The sequence below is a fragment of the Rhinopithecus roxellana genome, chromosome 3, assembly GCF_007565055.1.
Source record: "Rhinopithecus roxellana isolate Shanxi Qingling chromosome 3, ASM756505v1, whole genome shotgun sequence".
Taxonomy (NCBI): Eukaryota; Metazoa; Chordata; class Mammalia; order Primates; family Cercopithecidae; genus Rhinopithecus; species Rhinopithecus roxellana.
In genome coordinates this window covers 21,917,243-21,940,750 of record NC_044551.1, presented here as the reverse complement: position 1 = coordinate 21,940,750, position 23,508 = coordinate 21,917,243, and the positions used below count along the sequence as shown (strand labels likewise).

The 23,508-nt window shown below is 40.8% G+C and overlaps 1 protein-coding gene across 3 annotated transcripts in view; it reads right to left on the bottom strand.

Annotated features, from left to right (window-relative positions):
- The window catches only part of ADCY2 (adenylate cyclase 2), a 431,918-nt gene that overhangs the window by 286,023 nt on the left and 122,387 nt on the right, over positions 1-23,508 (bottom strand). The gene's annotated exons all lie outside the window — the stretch shown is intronic.

Sequence of the window (23,508 nt, the reverse complement as noted above, 5' to 3'; positions counted from 1 at the left end):
TGATTTCCTTTTCTCACGTCTCCACGAGGAGAGACTTCCCTGGAAACTCTCTCCAACTCTTTTCCTTCATTTTACTCACCTCTCCTCTCAGGAGGGTGTGGGCCTGAGCGTGAGTGGAACAATCTCCCCACGAGATTTCCACGTTCTAATCCCCAGGGATGGGCTGAGCCATGGCCCCTCCAATGTCGTCCACATCCTAATCCCTGGAACCTGTGGCTGCTGCCTTCCATGGCAAAGGGGACTTTGCAGACATGATGAACCTCAGGAGCTTGGGATGGAGAGAGCATCCTGGATGACGCAGGTGGGTCCAGTTAATCACAGGGGTTCTCATAAGAAAGAGGCAGGAGTATGAAAGAGGAAATCGGAGATGTGAGGACAGAAGAAAGGGGTGGAATGATTCAGGAATGCAGCAGCCTTTGGAGGCTGGAAAAGGCAAGGATAGAGATTCTCTCATAAAGTCCCCAGAAGGAACCAGCCCTGCCAACACCTTGACTTTACCCCAGTGAAATTGGCTTTGTGTTTCTGGCCTCCAACACTGTAAAATGTGTATTGTTTCAGGCCACCAAGCTTGTGGTAATTTGTTATAGCAGCTTTGGAAACCAATGCTGCCTGCTGGCCTCGGCTGGTCCTCAATAGCTCTGCAGGATCTGCCTGTTCCTTTTCCATCGGGAGCTAATGTTGTGATGAGTGGGCTCCTTGTCAAGGGGAGGAACCCAGGGTGGGGCAGGGAAAGGATGGGGGTTAAGCGCTAGGGAGCTGACTTGCTCTCGGGCCTAATGGGGACATTTTAATCTCTGTCCCTGCTATTTATGAGTGCATCTCTCTCTTGGTTTTGGAAGAGAGATCTAATACGATATGCACCTCTGTTAAGTTGGTGCAAAAGTAATTGTGGTTTTTGCAATTACTCTTGCACCAAGCTAATAAAACCTTCATCAGTTTCACATGTGTGAAGGGACTCAATAACTGTTGGGGAATCTAGGACTGGCAGCTGAGCTCACTTTAGGTTTGAAGCATTTTAGAGCCAAAATAAAATTTAGGAATTACATATTACTAACTGATCTAAAAGGGTCAACTCAAATGCAAGAAGGTTTATTTTTTCAAAGAATCAAAGTAAAGCAAAATATTGAAATAAAATACTAATCCAATTAATTAAAATATTAATCAATTAAGATATCAATTAGATTAAAATATTATTTAGATTAAGATGCTGTACTGTAATAGCATTATGGTCAACATATTTATTTTAATGATGCCTTTGAATGTGATGTACACCAAGCAATGTAATAAAAATTTGCTTGATACCTTGTAAGATTGCACTCCACATACGTATTGTATGTGTTTGTATATATCTATCCACATACACATACATGCATATTTTTTATTTCCTCTTTTATCATCTTATCATATAACATAGGATGTACTAATGATAGCACAGTATTTAAGTTACCAGATGTAAAAAAGTGAACAGCACCCCAAGGACTCTGCATACCCCTCTGGGGATGGCAGTATATTTTCAGTAGTATGCAGGGCAGTTGTTTCATGCTATGAAGAAACATGGCTTTGTTACTGTCTTTGTCTAGAGAAACGGTTTAAAGGGGATGTGCCTGAGTGTCCAGTTGACAAGGGGTGGACTGTGATAGTTTTATGTGACAACTTGGCAAGGCTCTGCTACCTAATTATACTCAATTATCTAGCTGTTGCTGTGGAGGTATTGTGCAGAAGTGATTAACATTTACAATCAGCTGACTTTAAGTCAAAATGGAAACCCTTGATAATAAAGGTAGGCCTCACCAAATCAGTCAAAGGCCTTGAGAGCAACACTGCAGTTTCTTAGCGCTGTTGTGTGGTGAATGCTAAGGTGCTACCATTTCATAGCCATACCACTACCAGAGGCCTTTCACTTCTCGGTGGACCATGAGTTTCTTCCCTCCTCCTTTTTTACACAGTTTTTACATAAATGCACTTCACTTTGTTCAGCAAATCATGGAAGAACAGAATTGGAACAGAGCTCAGGATCATTTTCTCCAAACTCCTCATTTTAAATATGAGGGCATTTGCTCAGGGCTTCACAAACATAATTGAATCAGGGACACTGGCAATGGCACAATGGCCTTGAAGAGACCCATTTTTTTTTTTTTTTCTGTAATATTTTACCTGTCTTTCTTATAAAGTATAACCCAGTCATGGGCCCTGTGACAAAAATAAAACTCATCCCTAGTCTGCCATTAAAGTCACAGAAATCATGTAACATTTTACTTTCAACACATGAGTTCTGAGAAAGCTGAGTCTCCTATTTGGACCATTTAGAACATCAGAAGAGTGGGCTGATGGGGTGTACTCTGCAGTCAGCCTTCCTGGGTTCGGATCCTACATCTTCCACTTATAAGCTGAGCCACTGAGTCATCTTTGGCCACTCCCTCTGAAGTGGAAGGGGCGACGTGTCCTGCTGTGTAGAGTGTGAACGATCACATAAGTCAGGAGGTGTAAAGTGCTTGGAAAAGTAAATGCAAGTTAACATAAGTCAGCTCAATGCTAACTAATGAGTGAATGTTAATCCACTCATTATTATCCATCCATTTCATGGAAATAGTTGCATTTCACAGTAAGAACATTTAGATAAAGGCTCTTGAGTTTGTATTATATCTTTTACATGTATTTTTATTATTTTTGTTCTAATCTTCAACAATGTGTCATGTGTTCTAACTGGATGAAATCTCTTCAGACTCTGTATTCTATTTCCATCAGATTTAGTATCTCCTCCAGACTTGTGACATCACTAGCTGCTCTAAGGCTTTTCTCAGCATTTCCTCTGTCACCCGACAAGCCTTTGATCTAAAATGCAGGGCAGTGAGAGCCAAGGGTAACCCCTGAAAGGTGCACCTGAAAATTCCCCTTTGCATGGATATGGGTCACCTGACCACTGTGGGCCACCTGGTCCACTGGGGCCAGGTCCCCAGGTGATGCAGCCTTCTCAGCTACACTAATGTCTTGTCCTTGGGGACCTCGTGTGTGAGCTCATCGAGAATCTTGCTCAAAGACAGACACCCTCTACCTCTGACATCCCCCTGATCAAACAGCCCACTGTGTGTCTACCAGGAGCATGTGTTCCCATCAGACCTTTAATAAATGGGAAAGGATGTGTATTCTGGTGAATATATTTTCATTTCACAAGTCTTGCATTTCACACCATCTGCTGATTTGGGCACTTCTCATGCTGCCAGTCAGCTTAAATTTTATTTTTAGACACCAGCAGACCATGAAAACCCTGCAGGCTACATTTTCAGATATTCTGTACAAAATATCTCAAGGGTCTTTTAAGACCCCATGAAACTGGATTGTGACTCAGGAGCTTAAGTCACTTAGAATCACTGGCTTATTTTATGAAGAGAGAAACTGAAGCTGATGCAAATGTAAATGGCTCCAGTAACTGATACTCTGTGCCAAGATCATGCACACTGGTTGGGAGGGTTGACTATAGGTGGGCCATTGTATGGGAAGCACAGCCTTAGGAGAACGTTCTCAGCGGAGAGAGTGAAACCTGAGAGCTGAACAAGCAGACTGCTGTGACAACTCCAAAGTACAGGACGGAAGTCCTCGAGTGCCTTTTCATCTTGAGAAGGCTCTGATCTTCTCTTGCCTCCCCCCTGAATCCGGACCAAATTCAAAAGAGAATGGAAGGTGGGAAAGCAGGAGCAGCACTATGAGTCAGCCATCCTTTAGTAAAATAAAGGGCAGTCTTATTTCACTGACAGGAGCCTGTCTTCTTCCAATGCAGACCCAGTCAGGACATGAACCGGGAGAAATGCTCACCAGCGTGTCCCGGTGAGCATTATTCATCAGCTTATTTATTCAACCAGTAGCCCTAGCTGTACGCCTGACCGCTAACATTACAGCAGGACATCTACTTATACACCTAATCGGAAATGCCGCACTAGCATCATCAACCATTAATTTCCTTGCAACTTCATTGACTTTAGTACTCCTAATATCACTAACAATTCTAGAAATTGCAGTTGCCCTAATCCAGGCCTACGTTGCATTGGTATACGACGTGTTGCGGTTTCGATAATAAGATCTTTGGAGTAGAAACCTGTAAGAAATGGTATGCCTGTAAGTGCTAGGTTACCAACGAATATTCTGAATATTCGTCCTGCTCTTCGGAGACTCTTTGGGGAAATATTTAACAGTGCCCTGCAAGCTGAAAAATTACGGCATGTGTGCCTAAATTGCCCAGACACTTCCACAGTGTTGAAAAATGTAAATGCGCTTCATGAAATCCGAAGCATCTGCTTAAAATCCAGCAGAAGATGTTCAGACACATTTGGGGTATTGCAGAAATTAGAGATGGAAAAAGGATAAAAATCTTACAGCCAGAGTGGAGGTGTTGAGACCAATTAGATAAAAACTAACCTCACATCCACCAGGGATTTAACACAAGTGAGCTTATTCTGAGACTCAAAGAACAAACAGATGAGGGTATATTTTCTTTCTTTTTTTTTTTTTTTTTTTTTTTTTTTTTTTTTTTTTGGTTTGTTACATAGGTAAACATGCGTCATGGGGTTTTGTTGTGCAGATTACTTCATCACCCGGCCTAGTACTCACTAGTTATTCTTCCTGATCCTCTCCTTCCTCTCACCCTCCACTCTCTGAGAGGCCCCAGTATGTGTTGTTTCCCTCTATGTGTCCATGTGTTCTCATCATTTAGCTCCCACTGCTAAATGAGAACATGTGGTATTCAGCTTTCTGTTCCCGCGTTAGTTTGCTAAGGATAACGGCCTCCAGCTCCATCCATGTTGCGGGGGTTATATTTTCAAGAGAAAGAGTTGTTTTGGAAGTTGCATATTATAAGTTTTTGAAAAAATAATTAACTGTGTTTAGTAATATAATTTTAACAGTAGACAGTTAAGGACTTTGGGGTGATAAATTATTCTACTGAAAGTAGAAATACGATTTTGGTTTATTATCCTAGAGCAGGCCCATGGGCCAAGCCTGAACACTGCCTATGTTTGTACATAAAGTTTTTTGGCCAACAGCCACCCATTTGCTGACGTGCTGTCCTTAGCTGTTCCTAGAGCCAAGCTGAGTAGTAGCCACCTACACTAGATGGCCCACAGTCTGAAAATGTCTCCTCTCTGACCCTTCCCAGAAAACGACAGTCAATCCCTGTTCTGGAACATGCACAAGTCTTGTATTGCTGCTCATAATCTCACTCGAAATATCTATTGACAACTTCATAGTTGAGTGATTGGAAAGACGATGCTATTTTAAGGCACCCTCTTGGTTCTAAATGCAGAATCTGGTATAGTATGCATGACTTGACTATGGCTAATTACTTAGTGAACAATTCTATTATAAAGGAAGCAATTACTGTCTGCAAACTGTAATGAATCCACATTTCTGGAGGTTAAGAACACAGGTTTCCTAGTAGATGCTAAGGTGCATGAGGTTTTATTTGTGTTTTTAATCCCATGCATTTTGGTAGCCCATTAAAAAGTACTGGAACATAGCAGTTGCTTAAAACGTGTCTGCTGGATAGATCAATGAACTTGCAATTGACATCAGTGTAATGAATTATCTTAATTAACAAGAGACAGATTTATCAAAACTGTAATCTGATTTGTAAAACTATAACATAGCTAAAATTTATACTCAAGAGGCCGAGTGCAGTAGCTCACATCAGTAATCCCAGCACTTTGGGAGACCGAGGCGGGAGGATCACCTGAGGTCAGGAGTTCAAGACCAGCCTGGCCAACGTGGAGCAACCTCGTCTCTACTAAAAATACAAAATTAGCTGGGTATGGTGACATGCTGTGGTCCCAGCTTCTCGGGAGGCTGAGGCAAGAGGGAGGCAGTGTTTGCAGTGAGCTGATATCATGCCACTGCACTCCAGCCTGGGTGACAGAGTGAGATTCTGCCTCAAAAAACAAAAAAAAAGAAATTTATATTCAGGAAATTTGTTTTGAAAACCAGTGAAACTACTTTTTCTGCTCGCTATTCATGCTACATAATGGTTTCTGCAGTTTCGTACATTTAACTGTTCATCTAATTGACATAATGTTGCATTTCTTCCCATTAAGGTTTATATGATTTATCAATTAGCTGTTCTAGAAAACCATTATGGGATATCTTGCTTGATGTTTAAATGTATTAACATTGAAAATGTTAAAGTTTAAATGAGAAAACTTAAATGTTTTCTCCCATTTAAATATATCAAGCAGAAGTTCTTTCCTAACCTTAGAGGCTGATGATGTGTTACCGAAAAATAAACAAAAAATAAGCCAGAAAGAAAGACAGCCATAACCTAATAAATAGCCCCCGCTTATTGGACACTTAACATGAGCCAAGCATTCAGCTGGGAATTACATACTTCCAATCCCTAATCCTCAGTCCTATTCCATTATTGGTTCTCTTTTACAGATAAGTAAACAGATGGCCAGGGAAGCTAAATCACTTACTAAAATTCATACAACCAATTCATGCAGAACCAGGATTAGAGCTCAAGGCTTCCTGACTCCAAAATTAAAGCTGTTTCTATTATGCATCATGCTATCTTTGAAAAAGGGAAACACGTATTTTAGTTCTGGGAGAGTCAACAAAAAATATTTTATATTATGTCTGACCAGTAAGCAGTATCTGCTATGTACCCGAGATCAAAGACAAGGTTCCTTCTATCACAGAGCTCCCAGGGTAGATGGAGTCAGGAAAGAGAGTCCAGTGTTACTCAGGTGAAAGGAGAATTATGACTGCTCTGAGAGCTCAAACGTGACCTCCTGGGGTGGGCTCGTGGGCTATCAAGGACTTTCTGTGGGTGACACCTAGGCACTGGCCAGGTGACAGTGCTGGCATGCCCCAGATGGAGAGAGAACAGAATTAAAAACAGCAAGGAGAGGAATGGCCAAGCACAATCAGGGACCTGTGAGGAGCCCAGCATCTGCAAAGCTCAGAATCCATGCGAGGGAAGGGAGGAACCTGGCTGTGGAGGCCGCAGAGCCATGTCCTACAGGGCCCTGCATGCTGCGCCAAGAGATGTGGAGTACTTTGTTCTGCAGGTACTAAAAAGCTATTAAGGATTATAAAGGCAGACTTAAGTCTTAGAATGAGCACCTGGAAAGCAAAGGATGAGACTGGGGGTTCCTGCAGCTCCCCAGGCAGTAAGTGATGCATTTCTGATCCAGGGCAGGGGCAGAGGATAAAAAGCAGAAGGTGACTTGGGAGGACAGCAAAGAATGTGCAATAAACAGAACCTGGTTCGTAAAGAGATGAAAGGGTGAGTGTGATGGAGGAGGCCACAAGTGGGTCTCAATTGAAAGGTTGGGAAGTCCAGAGGATGGTGGTGCCATCTACAGAGATGGAGGACCCTTGAGCAGGAAAATACTGAATTGAGCTTGGGAAAGGCTTAATTTGAAAGCTTATGGGACATCGAAGTGGAGACAATGAGTTTTCTAACACTTAAGACAAACACGTATTGAAACCTGGAGCCAGGAATAAAAATGAATTTTAAATTATATATAAATCAAAAGTCCTGCAATTAAACGGAAATGTTTTTACTTTGCACATGTTATGAATATTAGATTTTAAAACACAGTAAATAAGAAATGAGAATTTTAAATTGATCCAAAATGTAAGTTCCAAAGAGTTTGTAAGATTTCCTATAAGAATCTAAAACCAGAATAAAATTTCTACACACTCACTTAGGCTTTTAATCAAAACCCACAAAATTCTTTTATTTCCATAGGATACAGAATTAAGTAAATAACTGTGATTTATAGATTACTTTAAGACAAATTTTGTTTAGAAATGACAATTTTTACTCTAAATATGTTAGATCAATGTGAAACCTTATTTATAAGAAAAAAACTATTCCTTCACCCATCAACCCATCACCTACATTAGGTATTTCTCCTAATGCTATTCCTCCCCTAGCCCCTCACTCCCTGATAGGCCCCGGTGTGTGATGTTCTCCTCCCTGTGTCCATGTGTTCTCCTTGTTCGACTCCCACTTATGAATGAGAACATGCAGTGTTTGGTTTTCTGTTCTTGTGACAGTTTGCTGAGAATGATGGTTTCCTGTAACAAAACTGCACATTCTGCACATGTACACTAGAACTTAAAGTATAATAAAATAAATACGTAAATAGGAAAATAAAACTCTCAAAAAAAGAAAGAAAAAACTATTCCTGACCAAAACTTCACAAAAATTAACAAATCACTGCTAGATGAGTAGGTAAAGGTAAACTCCAGTTGAGTCAAAAATCTAGATTGGGCTTTGATATACAGAAGATCAAGCAAGAAAAAGAACTAAAAATGTTGGGACGCTAATTTGCAATGATATATTGAGGTATTGCATGGATAAGATCCCAGTTCCTAAAGTCATCTGAGAAAGTTCTTCAAGGGAGGCAATCAATCAAGATGAGAATCAACTGACCCCACTGTTCCTGAACTAACTCTGGGGGATTTGTGGGGGGGATGACAGTGATGAGTGGTGCACTCCACCTGCACAGGTGAGGGCTTTCAAGTCGCCTCTTGTTCTCAACTGGGATCCATCCACCCCTGTCTAAACGAATGTCATCTCCAGTACTGCAACGGCAAATCTGCCCTACACGATTGGTCTGAGGGTGGAAATGTGTTCCACTGGGGGCACCCTAGTGTCTGCAATACAGGACTTCCACCCCGTGTTCTACTGGGGGCACCCCAGTGTCTGCAATACAGGACTTCCACCCCATAAGGGTCTGGATAATCTTCAGCAGGGAGAGTCTGGAGGATTGGCCGGAAGAAAGCTCAGCTTTGCCTCAGAGAAGCTCCTTTGTACTAAATCAAGAAACACAGTCTTCAACCTGTTAATAAGCCTTAATTCAGAGTTTTATAAGCCACAGCTTGGAGCAGTAAAGTACTGCACTGACAAAACTTCCTGAGCTAGGTGTAAGACAGTTTACTTCCAATTAATGCCCTCAGTGTCTCCTATAGTATTTTTGAAAATGCCTTTTCTTCTATATTAATAGGAAATTAAAATAGTGACCTTCTCTGACTAAACAGCTAAAGTTAGGTGATCTCTATTGCTCCAGAGACAAACATTGCGGGGGCTGCTTGGAATCACACCCCAGCCTTGATGCTTTCTGTGGGTCAGGTTAATATCACTAGCAACAGTTCAAACTTAGCTCATTTTTCTGCCAGTGACAAGAAATCCCACATCTTTGAACCTCTCTTTGTATATCCGATTTCCTAGTGCCTCAATCACCTTCCTATCCTTCCTCTGATCCCTCTATAATACTATGAATGTGAAGAGCTAAGAGATGTAAATCCATGTATGGACTGACTCGTCTTGAAGAAGACAAGAGAATAACATCAAAGTTTGTGGATGCTGGAGGCGTGGTCATTTTTCATGATTACCTTTAAAGGACGCCACTAACTCAGCTACTTTACATTTAGCTGCTATGCTTGGAGATGGTGAGTGCAACAGGAAAAAAACTGGCCATTATTCCCCTGGTTGGGTGATTCTGAAGACACCTGGAGGCTTGTCATGCATTAGAGTGCTCATTCATTCAAGCATTCTAGATGTAGTCAAGCATGTATCCATTTAATACTATGTGCACTCAGGGAAAATAAAACTGTTATAAAGCTTTGGTCACTTTGAGAGGTCACCTGAGGTCAGGAGTTCAAGACCAGCCTGGCCAACATGGTGAAACCCTGTCTCTATTAATAATACAAAAAAATTAGCTGGGCATGGTGACAGGTGCCTATAATTCCTGCTACTCAGGAGGCTGAGGCAGGAGAATCACTTGAACCCAAGAGGCAGAGGTTGCAGCGAGCCGTGATTATACCATTGCACTCTGGCCTGGGTGACAAGAGCAAAACTCCATCCCCAAAACAAACAAACAAACAAAAACAAAGCTGTGGTTTCTGCCAAAGATCTCAGAAGCTCATGTCAAGGCCCAGGGAATGTGCAACAGAAGGAGAGGTGGGAATGACACAGAAATAAGCAGAGTAAAATACGATATGACTGTGATACCAGGGGTCCTGTAGAAACTAATAATAACCAAGAGCAGGTTACAGCAGGAACATAACAGGGGGAGGCCCCCACCACGTCAACTTGTATCTTGTGATCAGTGATTTACACTGGCTACTGAAGTACAGGGACACTGACACTGCCACTGCCTTAGCTCTGCTTCTTGTCTGCCCAGAAACAGGTCTGTTTTCTGGCAGATGCAATACAAAAGAGGAAAAGAAAGCAGGAATGCCCAGGGATTAGAACATCAGGTTGAGTTGCATAAGCCCTTTAAACAACACTGAGACTCAAACCTGCTAAACTTCTACTAAACCAGATAAACCAGCCAATGGCTAGAGATCTTAGAAGAGTATCTCAAATTATGATAAAACTGCTCACTCACTTTATCTTTGCGTTTCTTCATCCCTTTCTCATCTTATGTTTAATATTTCATTCTAGAGTTTTAGGTTCAGACACGGATAAAAAGTAAATTTTTAAGAAACTAAAGAAAAGGTCATTTAACTAATGAAAACATTAATTAAAAAATCAAGATAAAAAGGGTAAAACAATACAAATAATAAATATATCCAAAATTCATTTCTTGGAGCAATAAAGTAAAACAAACAAATCATCAGCCAGATGAATCATGAATCAATGGAGAAAGAGCAAATCCCCAAAATAAGAAACTGAAGACAAACCATTTCCAGTTAGACACACAAAGACAACATTTCCTCTTCTCCACCTGGGAATTATCCAGGACACCAAAGAGAATGAGAAACACGTGTGCAACTTATGTTTCCAACAACATTACATAATTGACAGAGCCCTCAGCCACCAACATGGGTATGATGGCTACCAAAAGCCAGCAGTGCCCAGGAGTAGAAGCCAAGAAAAGACACGAGAAAAGAACACAGATTAGAAGGCAGGTGTCAGCAGGGAGCAGAGATGTGCCTGTCCAAAGTGAGGGGCCTGCCCAGAGATGGAAAAGCCAAGTCAATGAGTTGACAATGGTATGAATGCTGGCAGGAGCCCCTGCTGGATTCAGGAGACTCGGAAGGCTGGACTCCAGAGAACATAACATTATTAAGGAATATTTGTAGGAGACAGTCTATCTCAGCAGCACAAAGACCCCACAGTCAGCATCTCCATTGGCTATGGGAACCACTAGGACTGATGAGCACCACGTGATGTGAGGATTTACACACAATGAATGCTCAGTAAGTTCTGGCGCTAATGGTGAAAATAAGCAGCAATGGTGGTACCAACATGGAGTTCATATTGTAAGAACACATTTACAAAAAAGAAAGGGCATAGACAATTTCTAATCTGAATGCAGTAAAACTAAAATTAATAATAAAAACAGAAAATATATCTCCTATTTCCTGAAAATAAAATACAGGTTTCTTGATGTCAAAAGTGAATCCCAACCAAATTAGCAAAATATATAGAAAATAATGATAATGAGCACATCAGAGGGAGAGCCATTTTTGAAGAAAAATGTATAGCCTCAATACTTACGTAAATAAATGGGGGAAAAAAAATGTGTGTTAGGTATCTAACCTTAGATGTTAGAAATACAGAATAAAAGAGAACCAAAATGAAAACATTAATTAAAAAATCAGGATAAAAATGGTAAAACAATAAAAATAATAAATATATCCAAAATTCATTTCTTGGAGCAATAAAGTAAAACAAACAAATCATCAGCCAGATGAATCATGAATCAATGGAGAAAGAGCAAATCCCCAAAATAAGAAACTAACCAGGCAAAAGCAAGCACAAATACAGAGGGATTTCCCATTGAGAAGAGATTACTCAACTTTATGAAATACAGTTTAAACCTTGAATGAAAGAGACTGCATTTATAAGAAAATATTTTTGACAAAAACAACATCCTGAAGAGAAAGTAAGTCTAAACAGAAATATTTTCACAGGAAAAATAGAAAATAACATTTAATATAGTGTGTGTATACATATATATGTGTGTGTATACACATATGTTTATATATGTATATGTCAAACGTTTATATATGTATATATATCAAATGTTTATATATATACACATATATAAAAACATCTGACATTAAAGAAGCTCATGAATAAAGCACTCAGAATCATCTCTGACCCATGGCCAGTGCTGCATAAGTGTTTGTTATTATTATTATTGAGATATACGCAAAATCCATAATGAGTTATTGGTCAAAAGGACCAAGCCACAAATGAAAGAAAAACACAACATGACCTATTGAGGATAATTCTGAAAATCCACGAACGGTTCCACATTACAAAAGGAGAGAAATCATACTGTCTTGTCCACGAATGATTTGTTTTAAAAAGTCTTTTGATACAGCTTTAGATTTACACTTTAAAAAAACCCCAAAAACAAAAGAGTTTCTAAATAAGAACCAATGGCTACTTCCTTCACATTATAAAATTTATTTAAGTTAACCCAAAAGCCAGGAGATAGCTTAAAGGGAAAACATTAATCCTACTAAACAAAAAATTAGACAAATGTGTCTACTATGACTGCCTTGATAACTCTTTTCTTCCTGGAGGAACAATGCAAAGCAGTTGGAAAGAGAAGACAGTTTTAAAACATGTAAAGTGGAAATCTACTTGAAAATGACGTGACTACTTACCTGGAAAACCTAAGGGCATCAAATGAAAAACTACAAACAATGAGAGAACTCACAAGTGGCTGGAGGAAAAGTGTATGCACCAAAAATCCTATGAAACTCTGTCTCTTTCTCTTTAATGTGAACATATCACCTGTTTGTAAAATAGGCAAGGAGTATTAAGAATAGAAGTTCAGTTGCCTTACCTATCTGCACCCATCCGGCAAGAACGCCTTCTCTGTTTGCTCTATGGATGATAGTTTTGTTTCAACAAGGGTGAAATTCCCATATGTTTCTTCACTCTGAATTTTTGTAGTTTTGCTTTATTTTCCTATGTTACCATAAATACTGACGAAGAAGCTATCTTCATATGTTGTGCACTACAGAGCTTAGCAATGCCTGAGCAGACAAGAGAACGGAAACCCCACAGACTCTCTGGCCTTCAAGAATACATGGAACAGTCTGCAATAACCCATGGAGGGAAAGAAGTACAAGTGCAGTCCAACTGTGGGTGTTGGTATCTGTGTTGGGGTGAAAAGTAGACTCGCTCAAAAGTCATATCCACTGGAAACCTCAAAATATGACTCTTTTGGAATAAGGTCTTTGCAGAAGTAATTAAGTATGCTTCAATGAGATCATCTTGGATTTAGAGTGGCCCCTAAATACAATGAATCGTGTCCTTATAAGAGACAGAGGAAAGGAAAATGCAGTGACAAAGAGAAGGCCATGTGAAGACAGGGGCAGAGACGGGACCTATGGAGACTGAGGCGAAGGCATGCTGAGGACCGCCGGCTGCCACCAGAAGCTAAGGGAGAGGCATAAATGCAGTCTCCCTCACAACCTCCAGAGGGAGCCACCTATGCCAACACCTTGGTTTTGATTTCTGTGAGATAACAAATGTCAGAATTTGTAAATCTTTGTTGTTTCAAGCATTCAAGTTTGTAGTAATTTGTTACAGCAGCCCTTGGAAACCAATACCGTTTCTCATCTGGAGTGTGGTAGGAGAGGTTCAAAGGCATGGAGCTGTAGAAGTGCAAGTCTTCAAGACACAAAATTTAGATGGAGCATGGTCAGATTCATATTATCAAGGTACCATGAAGCTGGTCAGAGTTAGAGGAAAAGGCAGCCCTCCAGGTTGTCTGGGTAATAGAAGTGGGTTTCTCCAAGAAACAAAACACTCTAGACAAACAGTGGCATGATAATCTAAGACAACCCGCTCTCTATATGCCTACTCTTGTATTTCTCCCCCTTATTGATGCCAAGGAGTAATTTGAGGAACTGTGTCTCAAGGGTTTTCAAAGCCTGCTATTCCATTAACCTTCAGGAGCTCAGACCCTCAGGCATTAGCAGAACTTTCTAACTGCACTCATCAGTGTAGTGTAGGCTTCTAGTACCTTGCTAGAATGAAGTTGAGTGCCTTGAGTCTGGGTCCGATTCACCACAGGGCAGTCAGTCAGAACCAGACTTGGACTCTGAGGGTGTTACACATGTATGATCCAACTCTTGCCTTACTGAATTCACAGGTCATTTGGGTTTTGATTATGAACATATTTCCCAAAGCATTTTTACACCCAGTTTCTAAAAGCTTGTCTAAAATTATGCAAATTTAGCAAAATACATTACTGCTGCTGCTGCTGCCTACTACTCATTGATGGCTAAGCACCAGATTAGCTTGATTCCAGGTTCTTCTTCCAGATCATCACATCTGATCAGCACCAAGGCCAGAAACCAAACAAGGAGGCTGGCCATTGCTGCTGCCATTTTACAGATTCGAAAACTGAGCAAGCTAAAGAATTAGGCTAAGCTCATGCAGTGTTGCAGCTTGGGTTCTCCAGGAAGCAGATTCTGAAACGGGGTTCAGGGTTTATTAGGGGGTGCCCTCAGGACCAGTTCCCGTGGGGAAGGACAGAAGTGGTGCTGGGCACAGGGAGAAGCTAACCTGCTATGCAAGCCCAACAACTGGCAAACTCACAGACACCCTGGAATGGAAATGGCTGTCAGAATTGCCTGCACTTGACCAACATGGAAGGAGTTTATACCCCTGATGCTATCAGTCATGGATGTGGGCCACCCTCACAAGGGCACAACCTCGGACTGGCAGGTGTTTTCAAGCATTCCCCAAAGAAGCTGATGGCTGAAAGCCAGCTGCAGACAACACTCCCAATGGCCAGGAAGCCAAGGATTCCTTGAGGGGGACCTGGGACATGTACCTCCATGTTCACTGCACACAGCTGTGAAGCAGGAGAAGCAGAAGCCAACCCAGATTCTGCCCAAGGCCAAAATGCTTGCTCTTCCCACCCTCCCACACTTGCTTCCATGTCCAGACATTCACGAGATGCTGAGAGGGGTCTCAAAAATAACTAGCCCAGAGTCTGGCCATTGCGATCTCTCATCTTCTAGGAGAGGTAAAAATTGATGCACATTATTCTCAAAGAAAGCATGCTGCAATTATTGCTGCAAAAACAGAAAGCACATCCCCTCCCTCTGCTCCCAGCCTGCCCAGTTTGTTTCACCCTGAAAACATAATAATGTTGCGGTCTACCATCAGGTAGTTATTATTTTTAATACCTGATGCTTCTGAGCACTAACTATGCACCTGGCCCACTTAAGTCCTTTTCATTTATCCCTCATTTCCTCATCCCTGCTGCCCTAGGAAGAGGCCATGACAATCATTTCTGTTTTACAGATAACTAGGATCAGCCCAGCTCTGTCTCTCCCTGGACTGTCTCCAAGTGATGATGTGTACATCCTCCTTCCACGGCACCAGCTCACTGGGTTTCTCCTTACTCTTTAAAGAGAATCTCTTAGAACCAGAGCAATGGTCTTCTTAAAGTCAAGCTGCAGATATATGCTTCTCTTCAGTTCATATAACTTAGCAGATTCATCATTCTGTGCTGCAAGAACATAGGAGGAGTCTGTCCTGTGTGACTCGCATGGGGGATGCTGATTTTCTCGTTGTCTTACGGGGTTTCAAAGAGTGATTACTGGTGGCTTAATAGATGCCTAGAATTAGTATCTGTCACAAACTACCCCCTCCCTAAAAAATAAACATTTGGAATGAGCAGAGCCTCGTTATCTTCGTAAGTAATGGACCAAAGATGCAAGGATTGGTGAAATTAAGAGGAAAATCACTGCCAAGATGCCAAGCGAAACACTAGTGAGTGATGCCTCTAGCCAACATTTAATCAATTTATAGTAAAGTGTCATATTCGACATAAACCCGTCGCTTAGAATAAGCAGAATACAGGGTACAGGTGACAGAACCAAGAAGAGAACAGAGACCGTTAATGTCACTTTTCATTTTTAAAGAAATTCTTTTTTGTGCTCCTTTGATCAAATCTCCAAGAGAAATTCATGTTATGACAGGGCTTCCCTGTACCTCCGTTCCCTCAATGCCCTCCACAAAACAGCTCCAAAATGCTGAAAATGAACCTAGGTCTCATTCTACCATTATGGTCAAATTGTTAGTTACCAACACGAAAGTTCTATGTCTTTAATTTTCTTGTATTTTTGTTCTAGAAATTGCCAGTGCATTTTTAAAGTCTGATGTCCTGCATTACATGTTACTGCTGGTGTTTTGTTCACTGGCCCTACCAAAACTCTACCTAGGTATAGGTGTCAGGCCTGGGAAGGGACCAGGGAGGAGAAAAGAAAGCAGGGATGAGAAATGCATTTAGATTTGCTTTAGGATTTAGCCACATTAGGCACGTCCCTATTTTTAGTTCCTCCTGATCCTTACTCCCATTCCTTCCAATTTTAATGCCTTTGGAACAGGGAAGCAATGGCTTGCTAAACCTAAGAGATGGATTCTATTCAATCAATAGTTTCATGCTACACAAAATGGACAATGATACGGTCTCCTTTCTCTTTTCCTGTGAAAAAAAAATTAATACCCTGAAGACAAAACAGTGAGAACAGAGATCCAAATTCCTAATAATTAGTCTCTCCCACAGCCAGAAACCGGGCAGCTGGTAACCTGCTGTTTTTCCTTTGAGCTTTTCAGATTAGATCCTAAATGCAATTTAATTCCAGACTCCAATATACACTTTCTGAATTATACTTAAAAAGACTCAGTTATGTAACAAATCCACATTGCTATTGATTACACACTTGGCATAGATGATTTGTTGTATAAGGTGCAATCTAAAATTTTTCAAATTATATCAAAACTTAAATCTATTAGAGCATCCACAGTGTAAAAGAATCCTATACAATTTCTCTAACATACAAGTAATCCTGTTATAAAATCAGTAAGACCCATAGCTTTGCTTCTTTAATAAATATGGATTCTCACATAACTGGCTTGCTTAAATAAATCTATATTCAAATTGCTCTCTCTCTCAAGGGAAAATAAAAGATATATGAAATGAAAATTCAAAACGTGCTATGAATACCAAGGAAATAAAAATGTAAGAAAAGTGAGTTTCACATACAAAGTGCAATCATGATTTATAAATAGGAATATATGGAAATTCCTGGGGGTTGGCTCATTATTATGCCAACAGTGATACTAACCTACAAAAGTACAGCAAATGAAGAACAGGCACGATGTATATTTACGATGAAATAAGCACTAAACAAGCACAAGCTTCAGGCTGGACCGAGGCTCCTGACCTCTGGACCCACTGAGCCTGGCTGGAAGGCATGATCCCAGCATCTGATATCCTCTGAGGGCTGCACCACCTCCACCACCCCTGGGGCCCAGGCAGGAAGCAGCCGCCACAATTGAGGTGGGTGGAGAGGAGGGTTTCACGTCTTCTTTACCTAGTCTCAATTTCCCTTTGCCTTGATATGACGGTTAAGCAAAAAAGACTCCTTGCTGCTATCGTGGAACTTACAGCCAAATGCATGTTATCCTATGATATAAGTACAATTTTTATTTTCTAGTTAATCATGAATTACTAGGGGCTTTTGGTTTGTATGCTAAATGTATCATGTAGAAATGATACATTCTTCTTACATGGATAATATAAAACTGTTTCTCTTTAAGTTTTCTCATAATTAAATATTGTCTTCCCTCCATCATTAAGGGATTCCAGTATGTCTTCATAATCCCAGACTCCAGAAAAATGTTTCTTTGAAATTCAGTTAGGATAACAAAGAGAAAACAATTATTTAAAAAATTTGCAGAGAACAGTATGAAATAAATCGGAGAGTGACTGAAAAATATCTCTTCCTCTTTCACTAATAATTGCTGTGTTCAAAATGTGTTAGTTCTCTTTCTTGTCCTACCTTTTCTCCCTTCGTTTTCTCTTCTTTATTGATATATAATAGTTGTACATATTTTGGGGGTATATATGATATTTTGATACTTGTTTACAAGGTATAATGATCAAATCAGGGTAGTTAAGGTAGCCCTCACCTCAAACCTTTATCCTTCCTTTGTGTTGGGAACAATTCTTCTCTTCTAACTATTTTGAAATATATAATGAATTGTTGTAAACTATAATTTCCCTGCCGTTTATCAAACACTAGAACTTATACTTCTCTCTACCTGCATTTTTGTACTTGTGAACCAATTTTACCACCTGCTTCCCTTCCCAGCCTTCTCTTTTCTTCTTGTCCTTCTCCTTCCTTCCAGAATGATTCAGGCCTAAAGGCATCAGACAAGGCCCTGTAAGGAAGCATCTGCACCAGCAGTGGATGCGGGAGGCCAAATTCATCCAAAGATGACAAAGCTGGGTGTGAGGTGCATCCAGAATGGCAAAGCCAACCACAAGGGGACAGAGCCTGAGCAGAGGAGGGGACACCTAGGTGCAGGGCAGCCCCACATGTGTGGGTGTCAGAGCTCGGACAGGGGAGGGGACATCCAGGTGAGGGGCAGCCACACATGTGTGGGGTATTAGAGTTGGGACAGGGGAGGGGACCCACACATATGTGGGGTGTCAGAGCCCGGGCAAAGGAGGGAGACATGCTTGCAGGGGACAAACTGGGTACAAGGATTGGAGCAAGAACCAAGGGAGGAGGCATCTGTACGTGAGGAGGGGATGGCAGTAGAAATAGGAGGCTGGTTACAGACACAAATTGGTCCGATAAAGGAAATCTATCATAAATCATGGAAGCTAGATATTTTTTACTGTTAGTCAAAGGAGCTACAGTTGAAAGGGCAAAAACTGGAGTGAAACCTATGGTTGCTTGGAAATGGAAATGTCCTTGTTAAGTCCTATTAGTATACACACACACATACACATACACACACACACACACACACATGCACATCTGTAATGTGGATGTAAATGCATGTGGGCCTCACCTTGGTATAGTGACACCCAAGACCTAATGCCTAGATCATGTCTGTAAATGCTGTTCACTGAAAAAAAAAAAAAAAAAAAAAAAAAAAGGAAATCAGGACTCCTGATTCTTTCATCAGAATCAGGACCCTAAAATCAGAGAGGGCTGATTTTAGGCCTGGAGCAGGAAGGAGTAAGATCAGCCAGAAAGATCTTGTTCCACTAGAAAGCAAGAAAGGGCTCCAAGGATGGTGGGAATGTGTCAAGAGGACACCGAGGCCAGCTTGAAGAGGTGCCCACTGGACAAATCAGAGACAATGTGGGCATCAAAATAAACAGCGATGGTGGCCAGGCGCAGTGGCTCATGCCTGTAATCCTAGCACTTTGGGAGGCCGAGGCTGGCAGATTGCCTGAGCTCAGGAGTTTGAGACCAGCCTGGGCAACATGGTGAAACCCTGTCTCCACTAAAATACAAAAAAGAAATTAGCTGGGCATGGCAGCGTGTGCCTGTAGTCCCAGCTACTCAGGAGGCTGAGACAGGAGAATTGCCTGAACCTGGAAGGCAGAGGTTGCAGCAAGCCATGAGATTACACCACTGCACTCCAGCCTGGGCAACAGAGCGAGACTCCATCTCTAAATAAATAAATAAGTAAATAAAATAGTGATGCTAATGGTGTATAATCAATTTAATAAAATAGGAAAATACAAGACTGTATAGATATTAATAAATAAATTGAAACAAGATATATGCCTAGTTTCGAAGTGCCTTTCCACAAAATATGTCTTAATTACAAAGAGGAAAAGAGTAATTTCTACGTGAAAGAGTTGGATGGACAGAGCCATCATACAAGTGAACACCATAGGTAAGGAGACAAAGAGAAGCGATACAGCCTTGATTGTGCTCCGGGAGGACGCACCCACCATCGCTCTGTGATTCTTGCCAAAGATGCAGAACCGGAATCTATTCATGAGGAAGCATCGGACAAACTCAAGTTGAAAGACATATTACAAAATAACAGTCCTGCAGTCTTCAAAAGTGTTAGGATCATAGGGCCAAAGAACCACTAAATAATTGTTCCATCCTGTAGAAGATCAAAGAGACTGGAGAACACATTGCCATGTGTCATGCCATGCGTCTGAGCTAGGTCCTTTTGTGACGAAAGACTTTGTTGGGAAAGCTGCAAGAACTTAAATAGGGTCCGTGCATCAGATGGCAGTCACAAAGCAATGTGGACTTCCCAGCGCTGGCAGGTGTCTTGTGGTAATGTAGGAGAATGGTACTGTAGGAAATACACACTAAAGCATTGGGGTGATGGGGCATCAGATTGGCAACTTACCTCTAAATGGCTTAGCAAAAAAAAAAAAAATAATTCTCTATACTCCATTTGCAACTTATTGGTAAGTCTGTCATTGTTTCAAAATAAAAGTTACAAAATACATTAGTGATTATACTTCGAGTTGAAAATGTGTTAAGGAATACCATCCGTAACTTTCAGTTATTAATTAAATTTCCTTAATTAGGTGATATATCATAGCCTGAGAATGCCTTCTACTTCAAGGTAAATACTAGTAAAAATGAATTTCCTGTGAACAATGAACTCTCTTATGCAGCAGGGAAGGAGAATATGGATTTATCTTAAGTGAATATTTTGATTAAGAGATAAGTTCTACGTGCTATTAGTGGATTACCAATGTTCAAAGAAATAAAATGAAACAAAAACTTCTTAATATGGATCTGTGCTAAACAAAATGCACTCTTCCTTTGACGGTTTAGAAGGCAGGGTGATACTGACTATCGTTTGTGGGCAACCTCTTTCTTCATATCAGGACAGTATCCTTTATTTTACAAATAGTGTTACATTCAACAATTACACTGCAGCAATGCAACCACCAAATTTGTAACATTCTAATTTATATACACCATGCAAAAAAAGACTCAATAAAGTGTTTTTCTGGAACCTCAAACCAGTGGTATTTTTAAGCTATATTTCCAACAGTGGCCAAGGGTACTGAAAGCTCCTTTCTTCATTACTGTGATGTTTACCTACAAACCTCCCATTTCAAATCTGTTCGCGTGTTCCACCTTTCCCAGCTCTTGGAATTACTGTGAAATTGTTTCTGAGAAAATGGAAAATGGACTTCATATTATTCTGTTCTTTTGGGTGCTGTTCCTTTATAAAATACCATGGAGTGAAGCATTTTTATTCTTTGTGCTATTCTAGAATTACCCCATCTCTGGCTGTTTGATGATAAGATGTATTTTTCTTTGTCAGTTTTTGAAACTGAGTAAATAAAAATTTAAGATTCCATCTTTCCCACTTTTTTTTTTTTTTTTTTTTTTTTTTTTTTTTTTTTACCAATGCAGGAAAATAAAAATGCTTAAAAAAAAAAAAAAAAAAAAAAAAAAAGCTCAATAAAGAATACAGTATTCAGTGACCTGCAATACATAAAGTTCTTCATGCAGCACTTCCTTTTCCCTTTTTTGTTTTAACCCTATTTGATGCTTACCGACAGGTATTAAAACCTCTGAAATATTTTTTGTCCTATTACATCTGCACCAGCAGACACTTCACTTATTCCTGAAGGAGCAGAAAGGATAAGTACAAAGTGTTCAAGGGATGTGTTCCAAGGTACCCCAAACGGTGAAAGTGCTGTGAGCCACAGCATGTTTGAGTGTCTGATTGCTCATGTGAGAAGGGATTTCCCACAGTTATTTTCAGCATGTAAAGTAGCTGAGCAAATTGTTTTCTCATTTCTACTGCAAAAATATGCCCACCACCCTGACCCATATGTGAACACCTAATGTTGAGCTTAACAGCTCAAATAAATGAGAAGATGGAAGAGTGGAATTTATAGGAGAAAGGAGAAATGCCCCACAGACATCCTCGGGAGAGGCTCTGAAGTGCAGAAACAGGAAGTGAAGGCTGGGGTAGAGATGATATACACAGGGGCATTTCTTGCACTTCATCCCAGGCAAGGCTGCATTGTTCTTTTGAGTAGAAGGGTAGTTTCCAGGGGCTAGGGGCTGGGGGAAATGGGGAAAAGTTGGTTAAAGGCTGCAGGCTTTCTGTGATAAGATGAATAAGTGCTGGGGATGTAACATACAGCGTGGGTGGTGATAGACATGTTCATTAATCTGAATGTGACAACCATTACACAATGCATACATCGAGCAAGTCATAATGTTGCACACCTTGAATACATACCACCTTTATTTATCATTTAAATATTTTAAAATTGGCCGGGCGCGGTGGTTCACACCTGTAATCCCAGCACTTTGGGAGGCCGAGGTGGGCGGATCATGAGGTAAGGAGATTGAGACTATCCTGGCTAACACGGTGAAACCCCGTCTCTACTAAAAAAAATCAAAAAATTAGCTGGGTGTGGTGGCAGGCACCTGTAGTCCCAGCTGCTGGGGAGGCTGAGGCAGGAGAATGGCGTTAACCCGGGAGGCGGAGCTTTCAGTGAGCCAAGATTGCGCCACTGCACTCCAGCCTGGGAGACACAGCGAGGCACCGTCTCAAGAAAAAAATAAAAATTAAAATAAACATAAAACACCCACCTTCATTCTCTCGTTGGATTGGTTACTGGCTGGCCTCTGTCTGTGTCTCAGGTGGTGCAGGTTCCTAGCATGTGTCAAAGGCAATGCAGAGAGGAACCATATGGCCTTCCTCCTCTTCCTGGGAGTGGGCGCTTCTTAGTCATATCCAAATGAGCCAGGGTGAAACGCTAGCCCACTGTGTAAAATTAGAGGCCACTGCCTCTACAGTCAGTGTGGACAAAGGATGCTTAATGAATGCAGTTTTCCTGGCTACTCTTAATGAATGTGATGTTATAAGCAGCAGGAGATGAGCACTGAAAAAAGGGATCCCCAGAAAGCTTTCCAAATGAGAGAGACTACTATAGACCCAAGAGTAAGCCTTCACTTCCACCTCAAGTTTCCAAATGAAATAGCACATCAACTGAATGAAAAACTGCTTTCTCAGACCCAGCAGGGCTTAGGTGACCTATGCCTAAAGTTTCTTTAGAATGGCACAGTGCTGTCACAACTGCGATTTTCTCAGCCCCACTGCATTTTATGCCATGGCTGCATTTGTTGCAGTTGATGCCCACAGAGCAAATTAAACATGCTTTTAATAGGTAAAACAGAGAACATTAGGAATAGCTCCAAATCACCCTCATGTTTGTAGGTGTACATCATCAGAAATCAGACAGCTTTTAAAATGTTTTTAACTAAATGGAATGGCTTCTTTGAAATGCTATTAATTAGTAAGGCAAAATTTATTGTTGTAGCATGTTAAAGAATTACTGTATTTTTTAATGCTCATAGACCCGATAGAAAATTTTAAAATGAAGAGAATTTTTAAAGAGGGTTTTGAATGTCAAAGTAGAGTGAAGGTGGGAACAAACTATGAAATTAATCGTATAAGTTACTTTACTATAAAAATGAGTGCTGAATTATAACATATAAGAACACCTTTTGATCATCAAAATCATACCACCATTCAGCAATCGCAAAATAGAACTGTCACATCCAAGTTTCCTGCTACCATTACTTTTGCAGTTGCTAATTGCTAAGTGACTGTGGATCCCACCAATGGCAGCAGAGTGGGGCTGGCTCCTCAGTGTTGTAGGGGGTCAGCCTCAAGGGGCAGAAAGAGAACAGCTGCAGGTACCATAC